The 24,026-nt window shown below is 45.4% G+C and overlaps 1 long non-coding RNA gene across 1 annotated transcript in view; it reads right to left on the reverse strand.

The window, feature by feature from the left end:
• LOC138266576 (uncharacterized) overlaps positions 1–24,026 on the reverse strand; it is a 232,541-nt gene that overhangs the window by 13,605 nt on the left and 194,910 nt on the right. The window lies entirely within an intron of this gene.

Genomic DNA, 24,026 nt, shown 5'->3' on the forward strand with positions numbered 1-24,026 from the left:
AGTAACTTTGCACATAACCTTCACCACGTGAGGGTTAGACATATAGGTGACTTATAAGTTACTTAAGTGCAGTGTAAAATGGCTGTGAAATAACGTGGACGTTATTTCACTCAGGCTGCAGTGGCAGTCCTGTGTAAGAATTGTCTGAGCTCCCTATGGGTGGCAAAAGAAATGCTGCCACCCATAGGGATCTCCTGGAACCCAACACCCTGGGTGCCTGGGCACCATATACCTGGAAATTATAAGGGTGTTCCAATGTGCCCCAACAAAATGGCCAAAATGGTCACTAGCCTGCAGTGACAATTTTAAGACAGAGAGAGCATAAGCACTGAGGTTCTGGTTAGCAGAGCCTCAGTGACACAGTTAGGCACCACACAGGGAACACATTTACACCACAACCTATGAGCACTGGGGCCCTGCTAGCAGGGTCCCAATGAGACATATAAAACACACTGACAAATAGGTTTTCACTATGAGCACTGGGGTGCTGGCTAGCAGGATCCCAGTGAGACAGTAAAAACACCCTGACATATACTCACAAACAGGCCAAAAGTGGGGGTAACAAGTCTAGAAAGCGGCTACCTTCCTACAAACCTGGGGGTTGAAAACTACAGATTCATTAACTTTGTGAGCACACCAAGGTTGCCCTATTGGCAGTCTCATAAAACTTCTGCAGTGCCATAGCTGGACTATCCCCATGTGTGTTGTCAATTCCTGTTTGGCTTTCGTTCAATTCTGCTTTGAAGGATACTCTGTTAATGCAGGGATTGGCTCCACAGACTCATGACTAGACCTGCACGTAACTGTGACAACATGGACCCCAATAATGACACAGGGTACACCTGGCCACACACTTGAACTGGACACCTTTGTGCAATTAACCAATGGAAATATGTGAACTCATGCTGCTTGGTCTGCTGGTCCTCCACTGCCACAAGAGAAACATAGGTCATTTACATGACTCAAACTGTGGAGTGGCATTAGATTTTTGGATTGGTTTTGGGACTCTGTGTCACAAACACTGTACCCACATAGCATTGTCAAATGCCTGACTCATGAGTAGTATACAAACAAGTGACCAGGAGGTGGTATCCAACATTCCAGTACATGTGATGGCTTAGTCTTGTAACATTGCCATTATCACCCAACCTCTATCTATCCTGTGCATAGTTTGTCATGGGAAATGCTTTTGTCCCAAAGGTCAGGGAAGTGCACACAGCATTTGTTGCTACGTGTATGACAAACACATTTCCTGACTCATTGCCACACTGAATAGCATCTGATGGTTATCCACATTTACAACACATGCATAGAAGCACATTTATGAGAACACGTCTTGTGATATTCACATAGAGAGCCAACTAAAAATGAAATAGCCAATTCACAGACATTGACACACAGGCAATGATGACGCACAACCTGCTCAAACTGGGTAATACCAATTTGTATTCCAAATGTTTGGGTAGCTATTGCGTCAGTGAAGAGTGCTAATCTGGAACACAACTAGAGGATCATGGTCCGCAGTAGTGTGATCTGCCACATGTGCCCAAACACTGGAATGCACAATGAGGTGCAAACAGCCTATCTCTGTATGGTTATAGCTGTCAAAAAAGACACATATGCGTCAAAATTTGCTGCATATATGTAGAAAAATGACGCTCACAACAATGATACATCCATTGGCCTGAGCGGTAATTCCTACACTGTACCCCATGAAATTGGTTACCAATGCAAATTTTTGGGACTATGGATGCAGGGTAATTTTTAAGCATGTGCGTATAAAGAAAATGGAAGCACAGACTGTATGCGTCATTATATTTTGACGCATCATAATAAAAATGCAGCCCATTGGAGGCAGGAAGTGATTTAATAGGAGTTCTTGTTTACAGAATTGGTACACTGGGTGTACTTTCACTTTCACTTTCCAGTCTCTGATTTTTCTAGACTGTGTGGCTGTGCTTAGAGTTTTGTCTGTCCCAATTGTGATTTTGTCTCCTGTGTGTCATCCAATTTGTCATCTATGTTATTTGTAATTGTCTCTGTTGTTCATTGTAAGTGTTTATTTGTCATTTTTGGTGTCTAATTTTGTCTTTGTACTGTTGGGAGTCTGTTGTGGGTATTGTTAGTTTGGGAATAGTTGGGCTGTTTTAGGGTTACTTTTATTTCATTTTCCTCCCTCCTTTCCCTTTATTATCCTCTGTACCCTTTATTTTTCATATTATTTCTGTGATGGTGGGTAGGCCATGTCTGGGGAGAATGGGTGAGGAGGAGCTGGGGGGATTCATTTGGCTGGTGTGCCACTTCCTCCCCTTGATGATCGAAACAGGTGGAGGGTAATACAGGGGTATCACAGAGAGGGGAGGAGGCTCCGGAGGTCAAAGATGTTGTACCATCTGCGTTGCATCTACAACACACCGCGAAACGACCACCAACTAAAGCACCGCTGGGCTGACCATGTTGCCAGAGAGCAAGACCTGCTGGACCACCTGTTTATTGTGATTGGTGGCCCTGTTGGTGAGTGCAAGTCAGAGTAATGTGCACATTTAAATGCTCTGTAGTGACAGAAGCAGATTTGTTGATATGCTGCAGGCAATGTTTTTAGACATGTAGAATGCAAGTTAAACATACAGTGGCCCTGATTTATACAATAATTTCTACACATTACCGTCATTTGTTGATGCAACAGCTGCACTAAGTTACAAAACACAACTGGAGGTTGTAAATTAGTGCTGCCTTCACGTCAATTGATGATGCTAATGTGGTTCTAACATATGTTTTATCCATGGTCTCTGAGTGTACCCGGATAGAGATGTTTTTCACAAGCTAAAGCAAAGAATTAATGTGTTCCCCAATTATTTCGAATACATGTCTGAACTGTATTTTGGCCAATACGTAGCAATTTCTTTCTAACCTCAGGTAATATCTTAGGCTGATAGTTTGACTTGGTTGTGCCGCAATTAAATTAGGAATGGATGCCAAAGTAATGCACACAGGTTCATTTCTAAATGTTTGGTGCTACTTTCCATAGCTGGAGCTTATAACATGAAGCAAATGATACAAATGGAGGGATAACAACTATCCATGGCCCTCTGTTCATTGTACCTGTGTGTTTTAAATTGGTCTTGGGCACAGTAGCTGGAACAGAGCTAATGCATTTCCCATCTGTGTTACTCTATAGCCATGCACTTCTCATAAGTTATGGGTTCATCATGGGATACCTGACGTTGGGGAATGCATGGTCACAATGTATTACGTGCATGATGTCATGCAAGGGACCCCTGACCAATTCCATCATACATATAAAGTTCCCTAATACTTTGCTAGTTTCATATAGTACACACCTGCTGATCTAGTGCAGCATATGTACAATAACTAACTTCCCAATATGGAGGCTATCACAGACATGGGTGTATGCTAAGATCAGAAGACCAGCATTCCTGTGACTGCTGCCATTCCAAAAGGTACATACAAATTGAAACCTACATCATCATGATTGACACAGTGGTACATTTGATAAACCATGTTTTAATAATGTGGCAGTGTTAGTTTGCTGTATACCCGCTGATCTCCCAACTTGGAAAATGTAAGATGATGAATGTGGCTAACTGTGATTTCCAAAACACATTATGGGTACACGGGGCAATGACTAAACCTAATTCTGTCATGGATGACCACAATATACACTGTCAGCATATATCTCATTGTTGCATTAAAATATTAAAAATGGCCAATCCATGTCTTGCCTCAAATTGTCACCAATTGGTAGGATCCCTGCCATTATGGTGTCATAGGGAGCATATGCGGCTCAGGGTACACTGTAACCTACAAACAACACAGGCCCTACATGTAAGGACCACAGAAAGCATGATAAATCATGACCTTCAATCAACCCACATCAGCATCACACAGTAACTGATTGTCCCTTGATGCACAATCCACAATACCTGAGTGACTGGTATTGCAGTGCTCCAGGAATGCGGCTGTGCATGTCTCTCATTACTACAAATGATGAGAGGAGTACACTGCATAAATGAGCCTCCAACCAATTGATGGAGCATGTTTGTCACCACATGATAGTTAGGGCCACTGCATGCATGCAGATGTGTGTGTATCACTCACTGGAGTGACAGGGTCTATACATGTTTGCAGTGGTATGTATGTTGGAGTATCATCATGCCTGAGAGGCTAGACTTTCAGAAATAATGTTACAAACAGTAATTTAATTTTAAAGTGTTGTACAGTGACCAGACATTGAGCACATTTCACCCTTCCATGCTTTACAGGTGGACCTGCCCCTTACACAATCAGAGAAGTGGCTCGATTTGCAGACCCAGACATATCCAGTAAGTGTTGATATTTCTGTTTTGTGTTGTCTTTGCAGCTGTTGTGTGATTTACTCCTGTGTGTTGGACACATAGCAAGGTATGATGTGCTGGCACATGATCTGATATGTAACTTGACTGGAGTTTCACATTTGTTTCCATCTTTGAGTTGGACAATCAGTAGCGTATAGTCATATTTTGGGATTGTAGTGAAGCCCTGTAGTCATGGCCATGTGAAGAGGGTGACATTTTTTTTTTTTTTTTTTATGGAGAAAAATTAGCAGAGGGCCATATTCAGAATTTAGTCAGCAAGTCATACCCTGAATCTCACTAACGAACATGTTCAACCGTATGTTTCACTTCCTAGCAGCATGTAGAGCCACATGTTGTGCTACGTGTATGTGGCACTTGAGTACAATGTCATAGGTGTGCATGCAGCTCATGGGCAGATATGTGGTTGCATCTATTTTCTTGTTGTAGGAGAGGTATTGGTGGTATCAAATGATGTTGACAATTGCCTGCAATTACAAACATAAATGTGGATGGGATTGTCCAAGGCTTGTGTCTGTCCTGGTTGGACAGCCCCCTTACCTATGGTGGACTGACTAAACCCATGTAAAGCTGTCCAAAGCTTCCTGGGTGTACTTGATGTTTGGAAGTATGTTTTGCTTGTCCTTAGGCACTGGCCTAGGGTTAGGGTTCTGAAATGTGTACCTAGGTGTGATGATCCAAGTGTAGTACACAAACATGTAAACCTGTAAATCACTTGTCCAAACCTAGGATACCCACTCTTGGTTTGCAACTCCATTCTATCCTGGCAATTCCATTTACAATTCACAGATCTTATGGCCCTTGATTGTCATCCAGAAGATAGTCATTGGTTGCCCTGGCACTTGTGGAGGACTTGCAGCATTTGTTATGTGACTAATGGCTAAACAATGATGCTTAGATCATTTCAGTTGGTACACATTTTTTAGAGCATTGCTCTGCTGTTAGCTAGGACATGTACAGGCTACGTTGGCATGTACTTCCTCAGGGAGAATCTGTAATCTGTATGGTGATATGGCCTGTTTTAGCTACATTAGATGTATTGTCTGATTATCATCAGTAGTTGTATCACACAATGATGTACCTAATGTTTGGCTTTATCTTTTTTAACAGCAGCCAACATGGATGCCAGCCAGATCCGTGAATTAAAGCGGCGGGCGATGCGTTACCGCCACATTCTGGATGTGAAGTCTTGGGTCCGCCACATGGCACGCCATTATCGCCATGGAAGAGCCTCAGGGGTGTGGAGGGCATTTGCCCAAGGGGACCCTTCTGTGTCCACAACAGCCGCCACTACCAACAGCACCACCACTATGACCCAGGTGGCACCAAGGATGTCAGCAACCACTGCAGGACCTTTAACTTCCTCAGCTACAGGACCACTGACAGCAGCACCTTCCCCCTCCAAGCATGGCACCACCAAGTGGGCCACCAACAACAACTGGTACTCAGACCACGCCTGCTGCAGTCATTGACACTGCTGATTTTCATTCTCTGCAACATGACATGCAACTGATGTTGCGCAGACTGGACAGGCTGCAGCAGGAGGTGTCGCAAATAAATAAGAGGGTGAGTGCCATGATTCCCTCCCCTCCCTCCTCTTTCCTGGTTCTTTTAATTAGTGGGTTTAGGGGGCTTAGTGTTAGGTTAGAATAGGCAGTTAATTTAGTTAGAAGTAGTGGGTTGGGGTGGAGGGTATGATCTTTCTACATGTCTGTTTTACTTGTATGGGTGGGTGGGTGTACGATGATGTTGGTTTTTTTGTGTATAAAAAATAAAAAGAAAATATATAAAAAACAACAAAAAATATATATTTGTTCAGTATAAGATAGTATGTGTTTAGGTCAGTATATGTTGTCCTCCATGTGTCCTGTCATAGAAGGGTGGTGGGGGGTCGATGTTTAGAGTGTTTAGTTAAATGTGATAAGTAAGTTTAGGTTAGGATAGTTAGGGCCAGTTGTGGGTAATGTGTAGTTAGGATAGGTTAGGTTAGTTAAGGTGTTTCCCCTAGTTTTAGTATCCTTTTTTACAGTTCAATAAGTATTTAGGTACTCCTTTACAGTACGTGTCATATGCTTAGGAATCAAGGCCTTGGCATGTGTGAACAGTGTCAATTTAGTATTTGCATTTGTGTTCCATCCTGCATCCGAATCCCATTTGAGCTGTCACATTGGCAGCTACACCAGAGCTACTTCTCTATGCATCTGCAATCCATTGCACCCACCACTAACTGTTACTATGAATCCCAATGTGTTGTTAGGTTTGGATGTATGTTTTCAAGCTGACATACTTTGAGACCAGATTTGGTATTGAGGACACCGTGTTACGTCTGCCTGCAGCCTGATGTTCATGTGAACCCTGATAAGGTGAGTGATGACATAATCTCATGTAGTATAGCATACATAACTCACACCTATCATTTGTTACATTGTACATCCAGGTTACTTTTTTCTACGTACACTCATACACATCCATTCCTGCTGTATGGTGTGTGTGATGAAAAATTTGAGTCAAATGTCACTTACGTAAAGATTGTCTTGAAGAAAAATTAGAAGACAATATTTTTCTGCTTAGACATCCCTTGAAAAAGACTTATTCTGTCCAGCACTTATTCTGTACCTCAGAATTAACCCTCAGGAAAGGGAGATGATGGTACAATCCAGACCACAGTGCATAGTTATCAGCCCACATTCTTTCACGCCAGTTGTATTGACATTCTATAGGCTTTGACATGAGGCAAACATCACTAATCTCCCTCACGTTTGATGTGTCACATTACACAGAGACAAAGTGGTTGTGTAAGTGCTATTTATTTTAAAGTGCTGTAGTGCTATTTTACATAGTCCAGGATTGTGAGTCCATTAGTGTGACACTTTCCATTGTGATCCTACACAAGTGCAAAAGGACATGTCATTGTACATGTTGGGGTGAAGTGTCATGCAGTGCAGAGGGACATGAATTGCCAATGAGGTAGTGAGAGACAATCACAGGGCAGAGTGACAAGATAAACAGTGGGCTGGTGAACAGTGCTTGTGAGCAGCTGTTGCAAGACTGGCATGTTACAAAGCACAGGACCTTGGTTATAAGTGGCCATGTGGCATGGACGTGTGCTACCGGGTACTCTTACGGGTGAAGGTGATCTGTTCCACGTCTTCATCTTCCGATGTGTGTGTCATCTCCTCTGCCCTTTGTGATGGTGGGTTTGAAGGGGCAACACACACTTCAGTGTTTGAAGACATGGAATCAGAAATCCCAGTAGCTGCCAACTGTGGGGCTATTACGGGCAGTACTGCAGCAAGGAGGAGCTGCTGGTTCTTAAGAATAGCAGCTATATCACTGTGGTAGGCAGCCAGTTTGGCCCTGAGGAGGTCAATATTGCATTCGTGCACGCATTGAAAGGTTTGTGGTTGGAGGTGCTGTGTCAGCTCTCTTACTGCTGTGCTGATTTCCTTCACACTTTGTTGCAGTTCTTGCAAGATAGATGTTCACCCTTGCATGACTGCTGCCTGTTCTACAGTTGTCATCATGCACAAACTCACCCCCTCAAGGCTGGCTGTCATTTTTTGCATCCCCAGCTGCACCTCCTTGGCCAGCTCCCGCTGTTCTCCAACTACAGTTCCCTCAAAGCTGGTGCCAGTGTCATCAGAGTCCTCGGTTGGGTTGGAGATGGCAGGTTGTACTATTGGGGTGGTGGGTGGGATTCCTCTGTGATAGCTGCTGTATCTGTGCTCCTCCTTGCGACTGAAAGTGGGGTCTGGATGGTTCCAAGGACATCTTGGAGGGTCTGCTGGCTGATGTTTGTCAGCTCGTCATCCATGTCATCAGGGACGTCCAGGACAGGCATATCCCCAGGAGAGCCATCGTCCTCTGCAATGAGATATGGTACAATTAGTGTGTCTGTGTTGTGGCATTTGTAATGTGACGTGCCTGACTTCCTAATAGTTGCACATTGTGATATTGGTTCCTGTTCATTGTTCCTGTCATTAATATTAGCATTCTCCTAGGTCTATGCCCCATCTGCATGTCACATGTAGTGTGGGCAGTTTGGGGCAATGTCAGTGTCATATCCTCTAGGTGTAGGTTCAGCCTAAATGTATGTTGCCACCTTCTTGTCCTACTCAACCCTCCGTCTACTTCCATTCTCATGTTGTGGCCTTGCACTGGCTGTGGGTGTTCTGATGGCACTTGCACCACACTTAACAATGTGGAACTGCCCCAGTCTCAGATATTTCACATCCAGCTATATGTTTCTGAGACCTAGCATATACTGTGTATAGCATTGGCATGGCACATTACAGATGTCAGCATTGGTAGTGTGTAATGTTGATGTTGGGAAATGTGTGCTACATTGGATTGCACTGATGGTCCTACCAGTGTTCCAGTTCCTCCTCTGACTGTGCGGGTGTATTTCACTAGCCAGTTACATATGTCCTCCCCCTCAATGCTGTTGTCTGAGCAGTATGACAGATGGGATGTTGCATGGTGTCATTGCAGCTATTGTGACCCAGGCACAGGGTGGACCCTGACATATGCAGCATGGGTATGACATTACTGCTGTGTACCTCATAATGTTTATGACAATGGCTGATGTTTGTAGCGACTATGGACATTCGCATTTGGCTGGGTTAGCAAATTTTTATTGATTTCAGGAATTGATAACGTTGTCATCCTGAACCCTCTAATTTGGGTGCCTTTGATCCATGGGGACGTAACTGCCTTTAGCTTCTTGACCTGCACACACAGCAGAGGTGGTAGTGGCAACTGTTGTCAATGTTAAATTCCACTTACGGATATGGCCTGAGACTGTTAATTGAGCCATAGTTCATTTAGCAACAATACCAGCTGTCATGTGGCAGCAGGACAGTTTTACGTTCTACCCTACCCTCCTGGACTGGCTTTACCTTTCCATCATCCTTGGCATGGCAGCATACCCCAATGCTAAGGTTGTTGGTGTAGTGTAATACTGTGCCACAGGTTTCCTCTGAACAGCCCATGCCCCCGTGCCGTGCCCCTTTGTCCATTACACTCCCTGAATATCATGATTTCCATGCATTGTGTAGTAGGTAAGCCCCCCCCTGCTTACAGTTTACAAATAGCCAATTTTGTTCCCCATTCAACTTACTCTGCATCTGTGTTGTCTCCTGGTATTCTGCGGTGTCCTGTCCTTGAATCCCTGTGATGATCTCCTCAGGGATGACGGCTGCCACCATCTCCTCCATGTGGTCCAGGGCCTCCTGCGGTGCTGGACTCCCACCTCCAGTCTGCAATGCTGCCTTCCTTGCACTCGATGACTGTTCTCAGTACTTCTGCCACACTGTTTATCTTGTCAACAATTTGTTGCCAAATTGCCTCTCTCCTACCAATTGGCAATTTAGAGGTGACAAAAAGTTGGTGCTGGTGTTCCGTCACCTCTCTGACCAGTATTTCTTGCTCCTCTGCACTGAACCGACACTTCCTTTTCTTCTTCTCCCTCTCCTGGGTCTTGTGTGGGTCCTCCTGGCTGGTTCCTGGTCTGTTGTCATCTTCCTGGGATCTCTCAGAGCTTCTGGGATCCATTTTGGCTCTCCTTTGCACATTGTGCAGTGTTTGCGCTGCTTTTTGATGCAATTGTGTCAAAAAAAGGTGCATATCCGGTTTGCGACGTCGTAAACCGGCTCACAGTAATTTTCTCCGCGTTAACGTTGTTTTTCTATACGACGTGACGCATTGGTTTGATTAAAAAAAAAATGACTCACACCAGTGGTTTGCGCCGCCATGCGTCAAAGTAGAAATTTGACGCACGAGCGGCACAAAGAAATGGCATTGCTTGCGTTACATTTTTTTACGCAAAACTGCATCGATGCAGTTTTGCGTCAAAATGTAGTAATATGGACCTAAGGCCAATATTTATACTCTGTGCTGAATTAGCGTCATTTGTTTTACACTAATTCAGTGCAAATGTAACTCCCTATTTATACTTTGCCAAAGTTATGGGGTTAACGTCATTTCCTGGACTTGAAAATCTACCTTGGGTCAATGAGATGCAAGGTAGGCATTCACATCCAGAAAATGACGGTATGGCCCTTGTGCCGTATTTATTCCCTCATGCTAAAATCTAACACAGGGGTATGGGGGCCTTAAATAATGGCGCTAAACTTGCTTAGTGCTATTATTTCACGCCTAGGTCTGGGCAGGCATTAGGGTACCTGTGGGCTTATTTCCATGGTCAGAGACCATGAAAAGAGCCCAAAGGTGCCCTTCCCTGGACCCAGGGACACCCTCACCCCCCCAACCCACATCAGGAAGCCACCTAAGGATGGGGGGGGGAACCCATCCCAGGTAGGTAGAGATGAGCATTTTTTTTTTTAAGTGCCATGGTGGTTCCCAACTTGAGCCCTCCTGCATGGCACTGTGCCCAATGGCTATGACCAGATGACATAAGTGGGCATTGGACTGGGGGAATTACTCCTGTCTTAACACAGACAGGGGTCATGTCCATGGGGTTATAACATCAAACAATGATGCTAGTATGGGCAGAGGCATTTCTTTTGCCTCTGCCCATACTAGTGTCATCCTCTGATGCTAAACCCCCTGCTCTCCCTAGGCCTCCCCCACCCGGCTTGCATCCTTTTCTGTGACTTGAGCCGGGCCTTACTGCCGGCTAGCGTCATACCATAAATATGACGCCCGGCCGGGGTCTTGGTATGACGCTAGCCGGAGGTATACTTCTTGCCGCTGAACTGCGTTAGTGCAGTTCAGTGTCAAAAAGTATAAATATGGGCCTAGGTGTTTTTATACACATTGTATCCATAAACAATTAGTGAAACTGCAGTTTCAACTATGGCATTATCATGGCTAGGTCACACTGACAAATCAAAAGCAACTTCACAAATATGAATACTGTTAGCACTAACCCATTTCTTAAGGCAAAAGGAAATCTTCTGCTTACCTTCTGAGCAACTGCAATCCAGGAAAGTATAATATTCAGTTAATATGAAACAGGCCTACATTGGAATTTGCAGCAGAAATCCTTCCAACTGATACGCAGAGTACACAGTGGAAAGTTTAATTTGTGATACACACTTTCTAAAGACAATAATCATTTATGTCACAGCACTCTGTGCTTTGTGGAAACTGTGAAGATAGAAGACGCACAGTGGGATATTGATTGTGGATGGGAATGAGCAGGAGCAAGATGAGCAGAATCGTTGAGACTCAAAAAGGTATCCTGACCTTACACCCCCTCTTAAAAAAAACAGAATCTCAATTTTTCCTTTGCTGGTCCAGCAAGATTCAGAGTTCTGTTGAGGTAAAACATCACATCTTCTCTAACATATAAGACCTCTACACTTTTTGGGTGGATTGGAAAGATCATTCTATGGAAGCACAGCATTCAGGTTCCAATAAATGTAAAATTTGATGTTATAGTATGATACACACTAATGACTTTTGTACACCCTAGTGTCATTTATTGACAGATAAGCTTCTGTTCCTTCTGGCTTTCTTGGTTTGACTCAACAATGATGCTGCTGATTACTTGTTTGTTTATTCATTGTCCTGTTTATGTCCTACTACACTAGTTGGTCTAGATATTAATTGCCCATGGTTTTTTACAAGCTTCAAGATCTCTTACTCGCATAATGCTCCTTTATTCAATTGATTATTCAAGTATCTCTTGACACTTCAATATACATATTCATGGTTGGATCCTTGATGCACATATAACAGACAGGGCAGTTAGCTTAATACTTACCTTCACATCATTGTGTGACCTAGCCATCGATTCATAACATAACTGCTTTTTTTTTCAGCTCATGATTACATGTCCTCAAATACCTGGTACACAAATCTTGGCCACTTTTTAATGTGCCAGGTTTACGATCCACTTTACACCATTACATGTAGGCTCTCCTCATTTGTTAATTAGGAGATCAAATAGATCGCAGCAGAAGGGTATTTGTCTCTGTTATTTTATTAAACCTGTTGTTTTTCTTTCAGATGCTATTAGTTTTGCAAATTCTCCTTTCAACTGGTTTTGTTGTCATCTCCTATTTAATTGTTGTGGGTTGGTTGGATGAGGGGAGGAAATGGGGGTTTGGGGTCCTTCTTGAAAGGTGTTTGCAGAACTTCTTCTTCAGTTAACCCCTTCTGTGCCCAGGACGTAATTCTTACGTCCTGAGGCACAGTGCTCGTGTGTCCAGCCCGACGCCCCCAACCCCCCATGACTCCCATCGCGCTGGAAGCTCAGCTTCCAGCCCGATCGGAAGAGAAATGCAAAGCATTTCTCTTCTGATCACGTGGAGGAGGCCGGAGAGGCTTCAAAGGGAAGGAAATGAATTTCCTTCCCTTTGAAGTCTCTCTGAGGGTTTTAGCAGCCGGATTGCGAAGCAATTCGATTGCTAAAACACCCACTAGACACCAGGGATTTATTTTTTTATAGGAAATTGGCATGAGGGAGTGACCCCTTGGGCAAGGGTCGCTCCCGGGGGGGGGGGGGGTTTTAAGGCACAGAGGGGCAGAAATCTCTAGGCACCAGGGATAATTTTTTTGTTTTTGTGTTAATTTTTTTTTTAGAGGTGGGGAAAGACTCCTTAGGCAAGGGTCACTCCCCTAGGGGGCAAATTATATTTAGGCCATTTCTGCCCCCCCTTGGGGGCAGATTGGCCTATTTTTATGAGCCCCATCTGCCCCCAAGGAGGGCAGAAACCACTAGACACCAGGGAGTTTTTGTTTTTGTTTTTGTGAATTTCACGCAAGGGGAGCGACTCCTTAGGCAAGGGTCGTTCCCCTGGGGGGCAAATTTATTTTACGCCATTTCTGCCCCCCTTGGGGACAGATCAGCCTATTTTAATTAGGGCGATCTGCCCCCAAGGGGGGCAGAAACCACTAGACACCGGGGATTTGTTGTTGTTGTTGTTTTATAGTTGGGGAGTGACCCCTTAGGCAAGGGTCGCTCCCCTGGAGGGGCAAATTGTATTTAGGCCATTTCTGCCCATTTTAGGTAGAAACCACGAGGCACCAGAGATCATTTTTTTTGCGCCAATGTCACGCTAGGGGAGCAACCCCGTAGGCAAGAGTCGCTCCCGGGGGGGGGGGGGTTTGGGGGCAAATTTATTTTGGGCCATTTCTGCCCCCCCGGGGGCAGATCAGCCTATTGTTATTAGGCCGATCTGCCCCCGGGGGGCAGAAACCTCTAGGCGCCAGGGCAAATTTTTTTTGTATCTTTTTTTTGTTTGTTTATATTTTTAGAGATGGGGAGCGACCCATTAGGCAAGGGTCGCTCCCCTTGGGGGCAAATTGTATTTAGACCATTTCTGCCCCCCTTGGGGGCAGATCAGACGATTTTAGGTCAATCTGCCCCTTAGGGGGGCAGAAACAACTAGGCACCGGGGATCTTTTTTTTTGCGCCAATGTCACGTAAGGGGAGCGACCCCGTAGGGGTCACTCCCCAGGGGGGGTTGGGGGGCAAATTTATTTTAGGCCATTTCTGCCCCCCTGGGGGCAGATCGGCCTATTGTTATTAGGTCAATCTGCCCCCGGGGGGGCAGAAACCTCTAGGCGCCAGGGCTCTTTTTTTCGTTGTTTTTTTAGTTTTTTTAGAGATGGGGAGCAACCCACCAGGCAAGGGTCGCTCCCCTTGGGGGCAATGTATTGAGACCGTTTCTGCCCCCCTTGGGGGCAGATCGGCCGATTTTTTGTTAGGCCAGTCTGCCCCCACTTATGCACCAGGGATTGGTGTGTGTGTATGCGTGTGTTTTCTTAGGGGGGCAGCCCTTTGGGTAAGGGTCGCTCCCCATGGGGCAATAGTACTGTTGGCCATATCTGCCCCCCATTGGGGGCAGATGGGCCTATTTTTGGAAGGCCCATCTGCCCCCAAGGGGAGGCAGAAAGCCCACCAGAGGCCAGGGAAGTTTTTTTCTCACAAATAAGAGGGTGGGGGTATGGCCATACCCCCACCCCAAATAATAACCCAAAGTTGTTCTGCCCACCAGTGGGCAGATGGGGCAATTACCCCTGATCCACACCCCGGGGGGCAGAAAGTCTACTAGATGCCAGGGAATTTAAAAAAAACAAAAAATATTAGGGTGGTGGCTACCAACCAGTATGGGGCTGGTTACGCCCCCACCTCAACTGAAGGGGTAACAGTCTTTCAGATCTCCCCCGCACTCTAAAACATCTTATCCCACAGCAAGCAAAAAGACATTTGATTATTTTGGGTTTTAGTTTTACATTTGGGCTATGAGAACTTGGCTTACTCTCAAAATCGTCTCACTTGGAATGGTGAGGGCTGCACTTTATGGACTTTGGGACGCTGCCATGTAGAAAAATCCACAAGACCTAGACACATCTGAAAACTAAACATCTGAGTGATTCCAGGGTGGTGTGTTTCACATGCACCCCACACCACTATTGTACCCACATTCCCCTGCAAACCTCAAACTTTGCTGGAAATCACACATTTGTCCCACATTTTTGTGATGGAACCCTCCGGAATCTGCAGGAATCCACAAAATTCCTACCACCCAGCATTGCCTCATCTATACCAATAAAAATTCTGCTGCACTTGTCAGCCTAAAAATATTTTTTTGCAAACTGCCCTTTTGGACCCCCTTTGTTACCCCTCAATTTCAACATGTTTTTGGCTTTTCCCTTTCACAAGCACTTGGCCCACCTACACAAATGAGGTATTATTTTTACCGGGAGACTGAGGGGAACATTGGGTGGTATGAAATGTGTCCCAGTGCAGTGATCCCACACAGAAATGTGGGGGAAATGTGATTTTTTAGCTAAATTTGAGGTTTGCTGAGGATTCTGGGTTAGAAAACATCGGGGGATCCACGAAAGTCACACCTCACTGGACTCCCTCGGGTGTCTAGTTTTCAGAAATGTCTGGGTTTGGTATGTTTTCCTAGAAGGCTGCTGAGCCCAGGACCAACAACGCAGGTGCCCCCCTGCAAAAACAGGTAGTTTTGTATTTGATAATTTTGATGTGTCCAGATAGTGTTTTGGTGCATTTCCTTTTGTGGGTGCTAGGCCTACCCACACAAGTGAGGTACCATTTTTATCGGGAGACTTGGGGGAACGCTGGGTGGAAGGACATTTGTGGCTCCTCTCAGATTCCAGAACTTTCTGTCACCGAAATGAGAGGAAAAAGTGTTTGTTTGGCCACATTTTGAGGTTTGCAAAGGATTCTGGGTAACAGAACCTGGTGAGAGCCCCACAAGTCACCCCATCTTAGATTCCCCTAGGTGTCTAGTTTTCAAAAATATGCTGGTTTGCTAGTTTTTCCCAGATGCCGGCTGAGCTAGAGGCCAAAATCCACAGGTAGGCACTTTGTAAAAAACACCTCTGTTTTCTGTGAAAAAATATGATGTGCCCACGTTGTGTTTTGGGCCATTTCCTTTCATGGGCGCTAGGCCTACCCACACAAGTGAGGTACCATTTTTATTGGAAGACGTGGGGGAACGCTGGGTGGAAGGAAATTTGTGGCTCCTCTCAGATTCCAGAACTTTCTGTCACCGAAATGAGAGGAAAAAATGTTTTTTGGTCAAATTTTGAGGTTTGCAAAGGATTCTGGGTAACAGAACCTGGTCAGATCCCCACAAGTCACCCCATCTTGGATTCCCCTAGGTGTCTAGTTTTTAAAAATGTACTGGTTTGCTAGGTTTCCCTAGGTGCCGACTGAGCTGGAGACCAAAATCCACAGGTGGGCACTTTGCAAAAAACACCTCTTTTTTCTGTGAAAACATTTGATGTGTCCACGTTGTGTTTTGAACCATTTCCTTTCGTGGGCGCGCGGCCTACCCACGCAAGTGAGGTACCATTTTTATAAGGAGACTTGGGGGAAACACAGAATTGCAAAATAAGTGTTATTGCCCCTTGTCTTTCTCTACAATTTTTCCTTCCAAATGTAAGGCAGTGTGTAAAAAAGACGTCTACAGGGAGTGCAGAATTATTAGGCAAATTAGTATTTTGACCACATCATCCTCTTTATGCATGTTGTCTTACTCCAAGCTGTATAGGCTCGAAAGCCTACTACCAATTAAGCATATTAGGTGATGTGCATCTCTGTAATGAGAAGGGGTGTGGTCTAATGACATCAACACCCTATATCAGGTGTGCATAATTATTAGGCAACTTCCTTTCCTTTGGCAAAATGGGTCAAAAGAAGGACTTGACAGGCTCAGAAAAGTAAAAAATAGTGAGATATCTTGCAGAGGGATGCAGCACTCTTAAAATTGCAAAGCTTCTGAAGCGTGATCATCGAACAATCAAGCGTTTCATTCAAAATAGTCAACAGGGTCACAAGAAGCGTGTGGAAAAACCAAGGCGCAAAATAACTGCCCATGAACTGAGAAAAGTCAAGCGTGCAGCTGCCACGATGCCACTTGCCACCAGTTTGGCCATATTTCAGAGCTGCAACATCACTGGAGTGCCCAAAAGCACAAGGTGTGCAATACTTAGAGACATGGCCAAGGTAAGAAAGGCTGAAAGACGACCACCACTGAACAAGACACACAAGCTGAAACGTCAAGACTGGGCCAAGAAATATCTCAAGACAGATTTTTCTAAGGTTTATGGACTGATGAGATGAGAGTGAGTCTTGATGGGCCAGATGGATGGGCCCGTGGCTGGATTGGTAAAGGGCAGAGAGCTCCAGTCCGACTCAGACGCCAGCAAGGTGGAGGTGGAGTACTGGTTTGGGCTGGTATCATCAAAGATGAGCTTGTGGGGCCTTTTCGGGTTGAGGATGGAGTCAAGCTCAACTCCCAGTCCTACTGCCAGTTCCTGGAAGACACCTTCTTCAAGCAGTGGTACAGGAAGAAGTCTGCATCCTTCAAGAAAAACATGATTTTCATGCAGGACAATGCTCCATCACACGCGTCCAAGTACTCCACAGAGTAGCTGGCAAGAAAGGGTATAAAAGAAGGAAATCTAATGACATGGCCTCCTTGTTCACCTGATCTGAACCCCATTGAGAACCTGTGGTCCATCACCAAATGTGAGATTTACAAGGAGGGAAAACAGTACACCTCTCTGAACAGTGTCTGGGAGGCTGTGGTTGCTGCTGCACGCAATGTTGATGGTGAACAGATCAAAACACTGACAGCATCCATGGATGGCAGGCTTTTGAGTGTCCTTGCAAAGAAAGGTGGCTATATTGGTCACTGATTTGTTTTTGTTTTGTTTTTGAATGTCAGAAATGTATATTTGTGAATGTTGAGATGTTATATTGGTTTCACTGGTAATAATAAATAATTGAAATGGGTATATATTTTTTTTTTGTTAAGTTGCCTAATAATTATGCACAGTAATAGTCACCTGCACACACAGATATCCCCCTAACATAGCTAAAACTAAAAACAAACTAAAAACTACTTCCAAAAATATTCAGCTTTGATATTAATGAGTTTTTTGGGTTCATTGAGAACATGGTTGTTGTTCAATAATAAAATTAATCCTCAAAAATACAACTTGCCTAATAATTCTGCACTCCCTGTATTCGAGAAATGCCCTGTAATTCACATGCTAGTTGGGCACCCCGGAATTCAGAGATGTGCAAATAACCACTGCTTCTCAACACCTTATCTTGTGGCCATTTTGGAAATACAAAGGTTTTCTTGATACCTATTTTTCACTTTTACCCGGTATAGAATAAAAACCCATTGCAAGGTGCAGCTCATTTATTGGCTCTGGGTACCTAGAGTTCTTGATGAACCTGCACACTCTATATATCTCCACAACAAGAAGTGTCCAGCTGACGTAACGTTATATTGTTTTAAAAAAACTGACATTGCAGGAAAAAGTTACAGAGTAAAACGTGGAGAAAAATGGCAGTTTTTTTCACCTCAATTTCAATATTTTTTTATTTTAGCTGTTATTTTCTGTAGGAAACACTTATAGGATCTCCACAAATTACCCCTTGCTAAATTCAGAATGTTGTCTACTTCTCAGTAATGTTTAGCTTTCGGGGATCCAGCATTGGTTTCTGACCCATTTTGGTCACTAACTGGAAGGAGGCTGAAAGCACAACAAATTGTAAAAATGGGGTATGTCCTAGTAAAATGTCAAAATTGTATTGAAAAATGGGGTTTCCCAATTCAAGTCTGCCTTTTCCTGAAATCTGGGAAGATGGTGATCTTGCCACCACAAACCCTTTGTTGATGCCATTTTCAGGGAAAAAACACGAGCTGCCTTCTGCAACCCTTTTTTCCCAATTTAAAAAAAAAAAAAAAAAATCACTGTATTGTGGCGAATTTCTTGGTCTCCTTCAGGGGAACCCACAAAGTCTGGGTACCTCTAGAATCCCTAAGATGTTGGAAAAAAAGGACGCAAATTTGGCATGGGTAGCTTCAGTGAACAAAAAGTTATGAGGGCCTAAGTGCATACTGCCCCAAATAGCCAAAAATGGCTTGGCACAGGAGGGGGAAAAGGCCTGGCAGGGCAGGGGTTAACCCCTTCCCCGCCACGGACGTAATGGTTACGTCCATGGCAGCGCCCGTGTGGCGCCATGGACGTAACCATTACGTCCAGGGACTGGCAGTCGGGGGAAGCGCTAGCCCACCCCCCCGCCCCCCCCCATGACGTCAGCGCGCGATCGCGCGCTGATTTCATGGAAAGGGGGAATGACGCGCTGGAAGCCATTTGCTTCCAGCGCGTCAAGGGAGAAGGTGAGTATTTCACCTTCCTGCGGGGTGGGGGTGCTCTCAGAGAGGCATCGAGGGAAAGGAAAGGGTTTTCCTTTCCCTCGATGTCTCTTTGAGCATTCCTGCTGCCCGATCGCGATGCGATCGGGCAGCAGGAATGCCCACTAGACACCAGGGATTTCTGTATGTGTGTGTGTGTGTGTGAATATTAGTGTAGGGGAGCGACCCCTTGGGCAAGGGTCGCTCCCCTTTGGGGGCACATGCATTTTACGTCGTTTCTGCCCCCCCTGGGGGCAGATTGGCCCTATTTTTAGGCCGATCTGCCCCCAAGGGGGGCAGAAAGCCACTAGACACCAGGGATTTTATTGTTGCTTTGTATTTTTTGTGTTGGGGGCGGCCCCTTGGGCAAGGGTCGCTCCCCTTTGGGGGCACATGTATTTTACGTCGTTTCTGCCCCCCCTGGGGGCAGATTGGCCCTATTTTTAGGCCGATCTGCCCCCAAGGGGGGCAGAAAGCCACTAGACACCAGGGATTTTATTGTTGATTTGTATTTTTTGTGTTGGGGGGCAGCCCCTTGGGCAAGGGTCGCTCCCCTTTGGGGGCAAATGTATTTTACGTCGTTTCTGCCCCCCCTGGGGGCAGATTGGCCCTATTTTTAGGCCGATCTGCCCCCAAGGGGGGCAGAAAGCCACTAGACACCAGGGATTTTATTGTTGATGTGTATTTTTTGTGTTGGGGGGCGGCCCCTTGGGCAAGGGTCGCCCCCAGGGGCCCTCATGTATTTTTGGGCAGTTCTGCCCCCCTTGGGGGCAGAGAGGCCTATTTTTTTTAGGCCTTTCTGCCCCCAAGGGGGGCAGAATCCCAATAGCGCCAGAAATAGTATGTATGTATGTGTGCTTTGTGTTGGGGGGTGGCCCCTTGGGCAAGGGTCGCTCCCCCCAGGGGCGCAATGTATTTATTGTCGTTTCTGCCCCCCTTGGGGGCAGATTGGCCCTATTTTTAGGCCGATCTGCCCCCAAGGGGGGCAGAAAGCCACTAGACACCAGGGATTTTATTGTTGATTTTTATTTTTTGTGTTGGGGGGTGGCCCCTTGGGCAAGGGTCGCCCCCAGGGGCCCACATGTATTTTTGGGCAGTTCTGCCCCCCTAGGGGGCAGATATGCCTATTTTTTAGGCCTTTCTGTCCCCAAGGGGGGCAGAATCCCCATAGCGCCAGGGATACTATGTATGTGTGTGTGTGCTTTGTGTGGGGGTGTGGCACCTTGGGCAAGGGTCGCCCCCCCCAAAGGGTGCAATGTAATCTGGGCGATTTCTGCCCCCTCCCCTTGGGGGTAGATTGGCCTATTTTTTTTTAGGCCCATCTTCCCCCAAGCAGAGAAGACTAGACACGGGAAAATGAAAAAATGGTTAGTGGCGGAGTGTTTGTCAACTGGCGAAGTATTTATTTTTATGATAATAACAGTTTTTCTCCTTTTTGTTTTAGTTCAAAGCTTTTGCTGACTTTGCTGTGGCCTGTTGCAGTTTTGGCAGTAGTTGTCCTGCGGTTTGCGTAGTTGCATGTTTTAGGTAAGTAAATAAATTTACTCCAAGTGAGTATTGTTGCAATGCATGAATGACATGTTTGTAGGTGGTGTACTGAATGCAGGATTGTGTGTGAAATTGTCTTTAGAGTTATGCACAATGATTATTGTGTTGTCTTATGTCTAATTTGCTTTTTTTTTTCTCTTTTTAGTGGGATATCGTTGGTGATTGCTGTGGCTGTGCAGAGTAGTTGCTGGTGAGTCAAGCTTTTTCAGGCAAGTGAGCAGTATAGTTTTTGAGTTTATAATTCTTAGTGATAAACCTATACTTTGTTACTTATCTTACACAGTGCTGGTTGTTGGTGGTGTATTTGTCCAGTTAATTTTAGTAGGAAGGATCATGGCCAGCCGTAGGATGACCGCTCAGCAGGTTGTTAGTGTGCTTTTTGAGTCATCTTCTGACCATGAATATGAGACTGACTCTGCATCTGAGGCAGAGGAGGAAGTGCAGGATTCTGGAAGTGAATTTTCTGTCAGAGATGAATCATCTGATGATGAAGCCACTCTCAGTGCTGATGAAGGGCCTGTTTTAGAGGAGGACAGTGATGTGCCAATGGTGCAGGAGCCAGCGGCTGAAAGGCTTCCCATTGGAAGACCTGACGCATGGGTTGCACCAAACATGGAGCAGCCACAGTTGCCTGCGTTTACTGGTTTTCCAGGGTGTCGAGTTAATACGGAAAACTTTTTGCCCGTCAACTTTTTTGAGTTGTTTATGGACGATATATTTTTGGAAGAGATTGTTGAGCAGACTAATTTGTATGCAGAGCAGTTTTTGAGGGACAACGCTGCCAGACTTAGGCCACACTCTAGAGCTAGCCGGTGGATTCCCACAAATCTGGAAGAGTTGAAAAAGTTCTTGGGTTTAACTTTTTTGATGGGGCTGATAAGGAAGCCGTCGCTGTCTTCATATTGGTCTACTAGTCCCTTGATGGCAACTGCTATATTTCCTGCCATCATGAGTCGTAACCGGTATGAGCTTCTTCTTCGGATGTTGCATTTTGTAGATAATGCTTTAGCCTTGCCACGAGATCATCCTGATTCTGACCGTCTTTTTAAGATTAGACCTGTCCTTGATCATTTGGTAGATCGGTTTTCAGAGATCTATGTTCCAGGGAAAGAAATATCTGTAGATGAGTCTTTGGTCCTGTTCAAGGGTCGTTTGGTTTTTAGGCAGTACATTCCTAGCAAGAGGGCACGGTATGGAATTAAATTGTATATGCTGTCAGAAAGTAGTACAGGATATGTTTATAATTTCCGGGTCTACACTGGTAGGGATTCCAATATTGACCCCCCTGGTTGTCCTCCCACTTTTGGAGTTAGTGAGAAAATTGTGTGGGAACTTGGTAGACGACTGTTTAACAAAGGTCACCATTTATATGTAGATAACTTCTACACTGGAGTTCGGTTGTTCAAGGAGTTGTTCAGAGTGGACACTGTTGCTTGTGGCACAATCCGCTCTAATCGGAAAGGCTATCCAAAAGAGCTTGTCTGTAAAAAACTTGAGAAGGGACAGTGCAGTGCCTTGCGGAATGATGAGCTGCTAGCTCTGAAATTTGTAGACAAGAGGGATGTATACATGCTAAGCACCATCCATGATGAGAGTACTTCACCTGTGGCTGTTTGGGGTCAGGTTGCCGAAGTGCGCAAACCTGTGTGCATCTTAGACTATAATAAGCACATGGGTGGTGTTGATAGAGTAGATCAGAGGTTAGAACCTTACACTGCTGCTCGTAAGTCTTATGTGTGGTATAAGAAATTAGCGCTTCACTTGTTCCACTTGGCAACTTTTAATGCTTTTGTTGTGTTTAAGGATAGTTCTCCAGAGTCAAGGATGACATTTGTGAAATTTCAGGAGTCTCTCATAGCTAGCCTTGTTGTGCTGGAACAGGCAAGAGTTCCTAGAGAAGCAGTGGTGGAGGATGTGGCTAGATTGAAAGATCGTCACTTTGCTGAGCACATTCCTCCCACGGCCCAAAAAAACTTTCCTGCTAAGAGATGTAGAGTCTGTGCTCGAAGAGGTATCAGGAAGGAGACTAGGATGTACTGCCCTGATTGTCCTTCAAAGCCTGGGCTGTGTGTGGGTGGCTGTTTCAGGAGCTACCACACACAGAAGAATTATTGGGAAATTCCGTGAGCGTAAACTGGTGTTTTATATTTTTATATGTTCGGTTTCACGGTTGGCATTAGTCATGTATTCAGTTAGAGCTTTTGTGTTTGTAGTTTTGTACTAATTTATGATTAGTGGTTTCTTTGTTGTTTAAAAACAAAAAAAAGTGGATGGCATGTGTAGAGTGGCGCTTGGCTGGCGGCGTGGGTGTGGTGGCGCTTGGCTGGCGGTGTGTGTGGGGTGGCGCTTGGCTGGCGGTGTGTGTGGGGTGGCGCTTGGCTGGCGGTGTGTGTGGGGTGGCGCTGGGCTGGCGGTGTGTGTGGGGTGGCGCTGGGCTGGCGGTGTGTGTGGGGTGGCGCTTGGCTGGTGGTGTGGGTGGGGTGGCGCTTGGCTGGTGGTGTGGCACTTGGCTGGCAGTGCCGGCCAAACGCCAGTCCACACACTCATCAGCTGGTGTGATTGCTGTATCAGGCATGTGGGCGTATGAAAGTGATGGGCCCTTGACTGGCGCTGTCTGTGGATGCGAGTCTTGTAATGTGCTGGGCCCGTGGCTGGCGGCGTGAATGGTCTAGTGCATGTCATGTATGAAAGGTGTGTGAATGGACTGTAAAGCGGTTGGTGCCTTGTCGTGGCTTTACAGCTCACGAGCTGTGAGTCATTGGTTCAGTTTTTTGGCCTTTCAGTTATTACCAGTGCATTTCACTTTTGTGAAATCTCTTGTTAATAAAATTTGATCTACTGAACCATCACTCACCCTCGTGCCAAATCCAACCAGTATGTGTGGTACAAATGACAAAACCTGCTCCGCTGTAATCAGGCGTCGCAGCACACTTGAGACACGCTAGGTGCCTCAGGTGGGACCCCGATGATGAAGCATGCCACCAACTTGGTTGGTGGGTGAGGGGTCTTCTTCACATAACCTAAGTGTGTTTCTTTTCACAATTTTAGTGTTTGGCACATCACGGACGTATGTGCACACATCAAAGTGATATATTCCAAAAATACCTGTGTTTGGGGGGGAGGGCCCACCTATGTTTTTGGTCCTGGGTGCGGCCGTCATGTAGGGAAACCTACAAAACCCAGAAACTTTTTAAAACTAGGCACCCCAAGGAGTCTAGGGAGGTGTGGCTTGTGTGGCTCCCCCAACATTTTCTTACCCAGACTCCTCTGTAAACCTCACAATTTGCATAAAAAAGCATATTTTCCTGATTTTTCTTAGTAGGATCACCGCTCCAGCACAAAATTCCTACTCCCCAGTTTTCCCCTCAGTCTCCCAAGTAAAATGACACCTCACTTATGTGGGTCCCCAAAGCAGAGTCCGTCTAAAGATGTATAAAAGAAT

This window comes from Pleurodeles waltl, chromosome 11 (assembly GCF_031143425.1).
Source record: "Pleurodeles waltl isolate 20211129_DDA chromosome 11, aPleWal1.hap1.20221129, whole genome shotgun sequence".
Classification (NCBI taxonomy): Eukaryota; Metazoa; Chordata; class Amphibia; order Caudata; family Salamandridae; genus Pleurodeles; species Pleurodeles waltl.